The following is a 9,513-nucleotide window of genomic DNA, read 5'->3' as shown; positions in this document are numbered from 1 at the left end:
TCAGGTTCTCACTGCGCTTATGGGAAGTCCCTAGATTCATTGAATTTTTTCTCAGAAACTGAAATACACTTCTGGTACCTGCACATGTCCCCAAAAAAATCCCAAATCAGAATAAGGACCCTTTCGGCCAATTTCAGAATTCTAGCACGGCGGCTCCGCCGTGCTCTGGCGACGATCCGCCTTGGGTTGGCCGTTTCTGGCCGTTTTCGGTCGAATTTGGTCAAACTTACATTGGTTCCTGTGATAAAACACCCTAGGGCCCTCGGTGGGCCAAAAAATTATAGAAAACCGAGGCTTACCGGCGGCGGGGCTTTCGGGTGCGGCGGCTCCTCCGACGCGAGTTGCGATTTGGTGTTTTGCTCCGGTCAACCTGTAGAGAAAAGGACAGTGGTCACGGTGGTATAAAAATTACATCGAACAGGAACCGGGAAGGGCCTCATTGGAGGCAAAAATTGAGGAAACCCGCGGCGGTGTCGCTGGGCTTCGGCGGTATTTTCCAGCCAATTTGCCGGTGGTTTGGCTCCAATTTGGCCACAGGGAGGTTCAGCATCGAAAAACGAGCAGAGGAGAGAAATTTTACCTCGTTTGGCGGCCAGAAAATCCTCCGGTACGGCGGCAGGTGGCGGCAACCAGTTCCTCCGATGGCTGGGTCATCTTCTCCGGCGAGTGTTTTGGTGGCTAGGGTTTGGAGTTGGGTTTGGATGTGATTATTTATAACTCTCCCCTTTTAATATGAGCCGTCCGATCGGGATTAAATTAAAAATGAATCTGGACCGTCCATCACAATGCGATCTGAGCCGTCCGTGCGTGATCAAATCTGAACCGTCCGCACACGTGAGATTTGGGCCGTCCATGTGCGCTTTTGATTTGGGTCGTTCATGCGCGCGGGAACGGATCTGGACCGTCCGATCGCACGCACGCGGATCGCCCACGTGCCTCCGTCCCGCGTGGCTTCCCGCGTCAGCGTCCCTGCCACGCGGCGTGTCCTGATTGGCAGGGGCTATTGACCGAGCTACTGACGCGGCTGCTGACGTGGTACTATTTTTTTAAATTACATTTTGACCCCCAATTTTCGATTTTCTTTTCAAAAATATCCCTATAATCCAAATTTTCACCCATTTTTTTCAAATTCAATTTCAATTAAAGCCCAAAAATAATTTTACCCCATTTTATTATTTTTATTTGTATTAAATTAAATTAAAACTTTATAAATTAATTATTAAAATAAAATAAAATAAACAAAATTCCAAATTAAAATAAAATAAAATAAAAATAAAAATAAAAGAAAAATCTTTGAGTGTTACAGTTACTGTATAAAAATCTGTTGGTTTTAATAAATAATTTAATTGAATGATTTTTTTTCCCTTAAAAATCAACATTTAAAAAATAAGTAAACAAATTATAACATGAATAAAAGATTAGCAGCATATTTTTGTAATTAAACATTTTAATTAAAAGAATCAAATAAAAATATAATAATGTTTCAATATTTAATTTAGCCAATTTTCCATTTTTGACCAAAATGCATAATTCAATTATCATAACCTTTTACTAAGTGTTTGAATCCAAATCAAAAGTTTTTGTTTGATTGAGTTTTCTTTACCAACAGCAGTAAGTCTTTAATTAGAAAAATAATATATTAATGTTTGATTTATTTATTGACAAAAAAATATATATTAAAAGGTTAAATATATATATTTCTTTTGGTAAAGAGTCTAACCATGATCTCAAATTAAAAGGTTAAATAGTGTTAGAAAAATCAAATTATATTCGAGGCATAGGATACAAATTTTATATATACATAGTTCTTCTCAAAAACTTTTTTAAAAAAATTCTTTTTCTATTCCTTTAAAAGAGCTTCTGAATCAATATTCACTCGATATCAAATAATGTTATTATTATTGTTGTTATTATTATTATTATTATTATTATTATTATTATTTCATGACAAATGATTGATAAAGAAAGAATGAAAGAATTGATTATTAGTTACTTTATATTAAAAAAAAAATTAAAGAAAAAATTGAGATGAATTTTGAATAGAGTTTGCGTACTCGATATCTCTGTAGTTTTCTAATAAATTGTCAAATTTGTTAAAATTCGTTATGATGGATGTAATGTTATGGAACTCGTCTCCATTACTTTGATGCTTGGTAAAGATGATTTGTTTTCTTGATTGTTTTGATGCATAAAAGCTTATTTGATTCTTGGAAATGCTTCATCATCATCACCATTTTCTTTTCAGTAAAAGAGAATTTTATTGTAAAGATGATTTGCTTTCTTGATTGTTTTGATGCTTAAAAGCTTGTTTGATTTTTGAAAATTCTTCATCATCATCATCTTTTTCTAATTTTTTTTTTTTAAAAAAAAAAGTAAAAGAGAATTTCATTAGTAAGATGCCATTAATAGTCTTAAAGGGGGATGTACATTGCTCAAAACATAAAAAAACAAATCTTAAAAAATGGAAAAGTAGAAGATTATAAACGACATCGAAGGCATTGTCAAGAAATACAAAAACAAAACCAACAACCATGACTCAATAAGTTAAAGATTAATGTCATTTTTAGTTTATAACTATTAAATTCTTCTTCAATTTTTAGAATTGAAGAATACAAAAGAAGATCGAAATGAAGCTTAAAAATCTAAAATGTAATACTCGGGTTCCGAAAAATAGTCCGAGATATATTTTATTATTAAATTATTTTATTAAAAAATTATTTAATTTAATTTATTTTTATTTAATTGAAATTTTGAAGAAGAAAATGAATTAGGGACGAGATTAAAAATAATTTTAGAAAAAATGAGTAAAAATTTGAGTTCGATGAGTATTTTTAAAAGAAAAATTAGAAACAGGGAGTCAAAGTGCAAAAAGAGAAAATTCAGTCATATAGAACCGCCCAGTTAGCAGTCTTGACGAACCAGAGCACGCTGCGTGACAAGGCACGCTAACGTCGATGTTACGCGGGAGTCCACACGGGCGATCTACTGCCTCGCGATCGGACGATCCTGGATCAATCCTGCGTGTGTGGACGACCCAGATTCGTTTCTCTCTTAGGCGTGATCGGACGATCGAGATCAGTCGCGATGAATAGTCCATATTCGTTTTCTCCTTATGCGCGATCGGACGGACAAGATCAATCACAATGGACAAGCCAGATCAACGCGAGATGGGTATAAATACTTCGCATCATACGAGAACCCAAACCTTAGTCACCAACCCCTGCCGGAGAAGAAGAACTAGACGCCAAAGAAGAAGGCCGACCGCCGACTACTACAAAACTAGAGCCACCACCGACTGTCAAAAAAAGTAAAAATTCCCTCTACCCACTCGAAATTTAATTCCGAGCACCCTTGTGGCCAAATCAGAGTAAGAGTGACGGCGGGTGAGCTGAAAATCACGGGCAAAGTCCAGTAGAGCCGTCGTCGCCAAAACTCTAAAATCTCTCCGATGGGCCTATTCTCGATTCCCGTTTCATGTGATTTTTTGATCATTGTGTTCACTATCCTTTCTATGCAGGTTAGCCAAAGAAAAAATCTCAGCCGCAAAAGAGGACCAGCATAGTCGCTGTACCCCGAGGTTCCCCCCCCCCCCCACCCCCCCCCCCCCCCCTGGTAAGTTCGATTTTTGTGATTTTTCGGCCAACCAAGGCCCCATAACGTGTTTTTCTGAAAGAAAACGATTAAAATTGGCTAAAATCGGCCAAGTCAAGGCGAAACACCACCATGGACGGTGGAGCTAGCGCAGTGTTGGGACCCCAAAATTGGCCGGAAAGAATTTTAGACACTAATTTTATATTTTTGGAGTATTTTTAAGTACGTGACGAATGTTTTAAATTTCACATAAAAAATTTAAGAAACTTGGTACTCGTTAGGAGGCGTAATATATAACTCGACATCTCGAAATACTGTTCCGAGTAAGGATCCCTCATCCTATTCTCCGTTACAGTAAATTGAGCCTTAATTATGTCTAATTTCTTTTTTTATGAAAATTAGAAAACTCTAAAAAATAATTACAAGTTACTTACTAGTAGAATCATAACTGATTAGTTCACAATTGTCTTGATTTTTCGTTTATTTTCCTGTACTGTCATATTTACTTGATTTTTGTATAGTACACGTTCTTAATTTATAGTTTAATGGTGTTTTTGATTTATCTACTTTATTTGGTTATGTAGTTACTCGATCTCTTATTATGACAAGTCATATTGTCTGCAAAAATATTATTTAATTGATCTGTGAATGCGATATGAAATATTGGTATGTGTTTGTTGGTTGTTTATTGATAAAAATTTATATGTAAAAGACTTGCTGGTTACCCAGGGAAAGAACGGAGGGGTCCGGTACATAGAGAATCCTACTGTGAACGTTACCTCAGTTGGACGGCGCTGTGAAGTTGTAACACCCCAATTATTATTAGTATTATTATTTTGATTTTTTTGTAATTTTTATATGAATATATGAATTTTTTATATGGTTTTAATTTAGTTTAATTTAATTAAATAGAAATAATAATAGTAATAATAATAATAAAAGGGGTAAAAGTATTTTAGAGATTTAATTGAAAGCAATTTTGAAAAAAATGGGTGAAAATTTGGATTCTGTGGGTATTTTTGAAAGAAAATTTGAAAACCAGGGGTCAAAATATAATTTAGAAAAATTGCACCACGTCAGCAGCCCGGTCAGTAGCCCTGGCCAATAAAAACGTGCTGCGTGGCAGAGACGCAGACGTGGGAGGCCACGCGGAAGGGAGCCGCGTGGACGATCCGTGCGCGCGCGATCGAACGACTGAGATCCGTTCCCGCGCGCGCTGACGGCCCAGATCAAAAGCGCACACGGATGGCCTAGATTGCACGCGCACGGACGGCTCAGATTGCATCGTGATGAACGGTCCAGATTCATTTTTTTTAATCACGATCGGACGGTCCAGATTAAATCGTGATGGACGGCTCAGATTAAAAGCGGAAGGTTATAAATAATCTCATCCACACTTAAACCCTAACCTTAGCCGCCAGAGCCCTCACCGGAGAAGACAGCCCAGCCGCCGGGGAGCCGACCGCCGCCACCCGCCGCCCCACCGGAGCACTTTTCGGCTGCCAAACGAGGTAAAAATTCTCTCCTTGGCTCAGAATTCGATTCTAAACCCACATGTGGCCAAATTAGAGCCAAAACACCGGCCAATTGGTCGAAAAATGCCGATGAAGCCCAGCGGCACCGCCGCAGGTTTTCTCAGTTTTGCCTCCGATGAGGCCCTTCCTGATTCTCATTCGATGTAATTTTTACACCACTGTGACCACAGTTCCTTCCTCTACAGGTTGACCGAAGCAAAACACCAAATCGTGACTCGACCCGGAGGAGCCGCCGCACCGGAGAGCCCCGCCGCCGGAAAGTTTCAGTTTTTAGTATTTTTTTAGGCCCACCAAGGGCCCTAGGGATGTTTTCTCACTAGAACCAATGCAAGTTTGGCCGAATTCAGCCGAAAACGGCCAAAAACAGCCAACTCAAGGCGGATTGCCGCCGTAAGCGGTGGCACCATCGCTGGAGCATGATGGAGCCGCCGTGCTGGAATTCTAAAATTTATCGAATAGGCCTCGGCTTTATTTTTGAGTTATTTGGGATATGTTTAGGTACCGTAAGTGCGTTTCAGTTCCCGAGAGAAAATTCAGGGAACTCAAGACTGCCTGTAGGCACAGTGAAAAAAAATCTAGTTTTCGACTTCGAATCAGATGAGGACCCCTCACCTTATTTCCTATCTCGGGATTAAAGTTTAATAAATTATAAAGCTATATTTTTTGAATTAAATAGATATACATAAGTATTACGGTTGCTAATGGAGCCCCGAACCAGACATATTTCTCTGTCAGTTCCTGTTTAATTTATTTTACAGTCTAAATGCAGTATAGTATCTGATTTATTTATTCTATGATTTTGAATGCATGAATCACTGTTTACTTCATTATGGCTTGATTTTGTGAATATGATGATATGCTTGTCTTGTTGGATGCTCGTTACTTGTTTAAAGTATTCATATTTATGTGAGAAACAGAAAACTAAGAAAAAAAGAGAAAATGTATGTGAATTGATAAATGGATAAGTTGATAGTCTCACTAGACATCCTGGGAGATGGTGGACGGACCGGGTCCATAGAGAACCCTACCGGGAACGTTGTCTCATACCAGACGGGCTATGGAGAATTTAAATATTTTGGCACTCATACCGGACGGGGTATGAGGTCAGCCCACTTCACTCTCATACCGGACGGGGTATTGAGGTTTATTGTTTGGCGCCCATACCGGACGGGGTATGGGGATGGCCCTGGGAATTAAGTTTGTTGAGGAAATGGTTCACGTGCAACGGGGACCCCCTATGGATCCCCATGGACACTAGTAGGCTGATAAAAAAGGGGGCAACTGTTGTTTAATGATTGAAATATAAAAGTATGACATGTACTATGTTACAGATTATGTATGAACTTATGATATCTATAACGTTATTGTTTCCATAGGTCATTTTTATAAATCCCACTGAGGTAAATGGACGGTAAATGGTTTGATTATTGATAAATAAATTTACTTGAAACTTGTGCTTCATTGGTGTTTTTTAGTTTTTTACCAACCTTTATTTCTGTGACAGTGATATAGTGTGATGTCTTTACTGGGTTAGTGTAGCTCATTCCTTACTTAACCATTTCAGATCAGGAGGACTTGGTTCCAGAGCCCGATCTACAAGAAGACGGCGAGTAGTTACCTAGATGTTTATTAGTTTCTCTTATAGTCTTTTATTTCCAATATTTTCTTTTAGAAGATTTATTTTTGGTATTGTTAGTACGTTTAAGTTATTGTGCAAGGGATATTAACCAGAACCTTTTATTTCGCTTCCGCACTTTTGTTCTTTATATATATTTTCTTTTTACATTTTCGGGGCCCTTACAGAAGTCCCTTACCATAAAGGTTTGGGAGATATGGTTTACCCTCATACCGGAAAGGGTATCAAGGTGACGGAATGCTTAGCACCCATTACCAGACGGGATATGGGGACAACTAGTTAATTGTAAATTGGATATTAGGTTCACGAGTAAGGGGGACATCCCCATGGACCCCCAGGGGTACCAGTAAACAGGTAAGAGAGGAAAACTATTGTTTCTTATTCTCTTATATGTGAAAGTGAAAAGTGATACGGATATGAGTTTTCATAGGTTGTCTTTGGAAAGTTTGCTATGGTAAGTATTAAATAAACATCTTCAAGTTTAAATGTATTTAAATAAAGCAAGGGCTCCGTTAGTTATTTTTCTGATTTTTACTAATATTCAGTTTCCTGTATCTGTGATTAGTGTAATATTCTTACTGAGCTAGTATAGCTCACTATTTCATTAATTATTTTAGATCAAGAGGACCAAGATCCAGATCTCGAGCATCAAGAGGGTTGTGAGTAGTTCACTATCCGGACTCCCTTCAAGTGCTAGTGAAGGTTGTCCTAGGATATTTAGTTCTTCGTTCTTCGTTTTATTTCTTTAATTACCGTTTGTCTTTTAGAAAGAACATTCCCGTAATCATATTGGACATTCAAAATTATTATGTAAGTAATGTAAATCCTAACTCTATTAATCATTTCTGTATTTAATTTATGAATTTATTTTCATTTAAATTCCGGGCCTTTATAGAAAAAGTCTTAGTTGAATATGTAAGTTTTACATGAATTTTCAAATCAAGGTTCATAATGAAGGTTCATAAACAAGGTTTTAAAATATCATACTATCTTCAAAATAAAAATGAATTGAACTTTTACAACACTTTGGAAGGAAAAAAAATGTTTTTAGAATAAACTTATCATAAAAGAACATATAAAATTGTGAGACTTTAACTCTGTGAAAGTTGTTAAAACTAATATAACAAAAATGTATTTAAATAGTCATGATAGCAACATAGATTCACATAAATTATCATTATTCTTACATAAACATCTAAAATAACTCTAAGTATCAAATAGTGGTTAAAACTTTATTTATCATTCTTTGATATTACTTTTCTTGAATTTAATCAGGTCGGACACCCATGATGGAACCCGATCCAATTTGAATTAATAATAATTAATTATTAATTATTAGTGGTAATTGTTACACAGTTACCACAATATGTTAGATAAGTGGTTAGTTACGACTATCTAACAAAATATGCAACTATAAAAAAATAAAAATTGCTCGTTGTAAAGACCCATAACTTAAAAGGAAATAAAGACATCAATTGAATGCGGAAGCAGAATAATATAGTTAGGGTTTACATTCATTACACAATAATTTAGAATGTTCAATAGGGCTACGGGAACGACCCTTCTAAAAGAACAAACAAAATCAAAGAAATAAATAAAAGGCAATATGTTTAGCATTCTAAGACGACTTTCACTAGCTTTTGAAGGGAGACCGGAGGGTGAACTATTTACATCCCTCTTGTTGATCAGGATTTGGGTATTGATCTAAAATATCTAATGAAAGAGTGAGCTACACTATCTCAGTAAGAATATCATACTACTCATCGATACAGAAACTGAAAGTTGGTAAAAATAATAAAATAAACCAATGGAGCTCTTGATTTAACTAAGTTCATTTCATAAGGAAAAACCATTTATTGCATATATTTACTGTTGCGAAATTTCCAAAATCAACCTACAGGGATACAATAATTCAAATGATATTCCATTTTCAAGTGAGTAATAGCAACCACTTTCTCTTTTTATTTACCTACTAGTATTCCTGGTGGCCTATAAGGATGTCCCATTATACGTGAAACAATATTCAACATTATCAACTAACCGGCCGTCCCAATACCTCGTCTCGTATGAGTGCTAAAAATATCATCCTTCAATACCCCATTCGGTATGAGGGTGAATCGAGCCGTCCCCATACCCCGTCTGGTATGAGGGTGAATCGAGCCGTCCCCATACCCCCTCCGGTATGAGTGCCAAAAATATCAATCCTCGATACTCTATCTGGTATGAGACAACGTTTATGGTAGGGTTTTCTATGTACCCGGTCCATCCACCATCTCCCAAGATATCCAGTGAGACCATCATTCATTAATTTACATGACCAATCAATTTTCTGTTTGCAAATTAATTACTAGTTTTACAAATAAACTGTAAATCACGTAAGACAAGCAATATATATATATCAAGGAAACACAATTGAATCAATTAACCATACCAGTACACCATCATATATTTAAAGCTGTAAATTCAACAATCATTTAAACAGGACAACAAATAAATGACTAACCAATTCCGACTCCATTGGTAACCTGTAATTATTCTCAAAATTTTCTAAATTACATAATCATTATATTACCAATTATTAAGCTTCAATTCCATAACTGAGAATAAGGTGAGAAATTCTTACCTGAATCGGTGTCTGAAATACTAAACTTTCTACTGCGCCTACTAGTGGTCTCCGAGTTTCCTGAATTTTCTTGCAGAGATTAAAATACGCTTCACGTTCCTAAAAATACCCAAAAAAATCTAAAATCA

The 9,513-nt window shown here is 36.6% G+C and overlaps 1 long non-coding RNA gene across 1 annotated transcript; it reads right to left on the bottom strand.

Moving 5' to 3' along the window:
* On the bottom strand, positions 1-1,016 carry LOC148240259 (uncharacterized). The gene is made up of 3 exons (XR_015816555.1): positions 581-1,016; positions 300-370; positions 1-78 (listed from the first exon to the last, which is right to left on the bottom strand). It is a non-coding gene; the product is annotated as an uncharacterized LOC148240259 (long non-coding RNA).
* Between the last annotated feature and the right edge of the window lie 8,497 nt (positions 1,017-9,513).

Source organism: Carica papaya, chromosome 9 (genome assembly GCF_054855325.1).
Source record: "Carica papaya isolate Zhongbai chromosome 9, ASM5485532v1, whole genome shotgun sequence".
In the NCBI taxonomy this organism is placed as follows: Eukaryota; Viridiplantae; Streptophyta; class Magnoliopsida; order Brassicales; family Caricaceae; genus Carica; species Carica papaya.
Note: the sequence above shows the minus strand (reverse complement) of the source record. Positions and strands in the feature narration are given on the sequence as shown.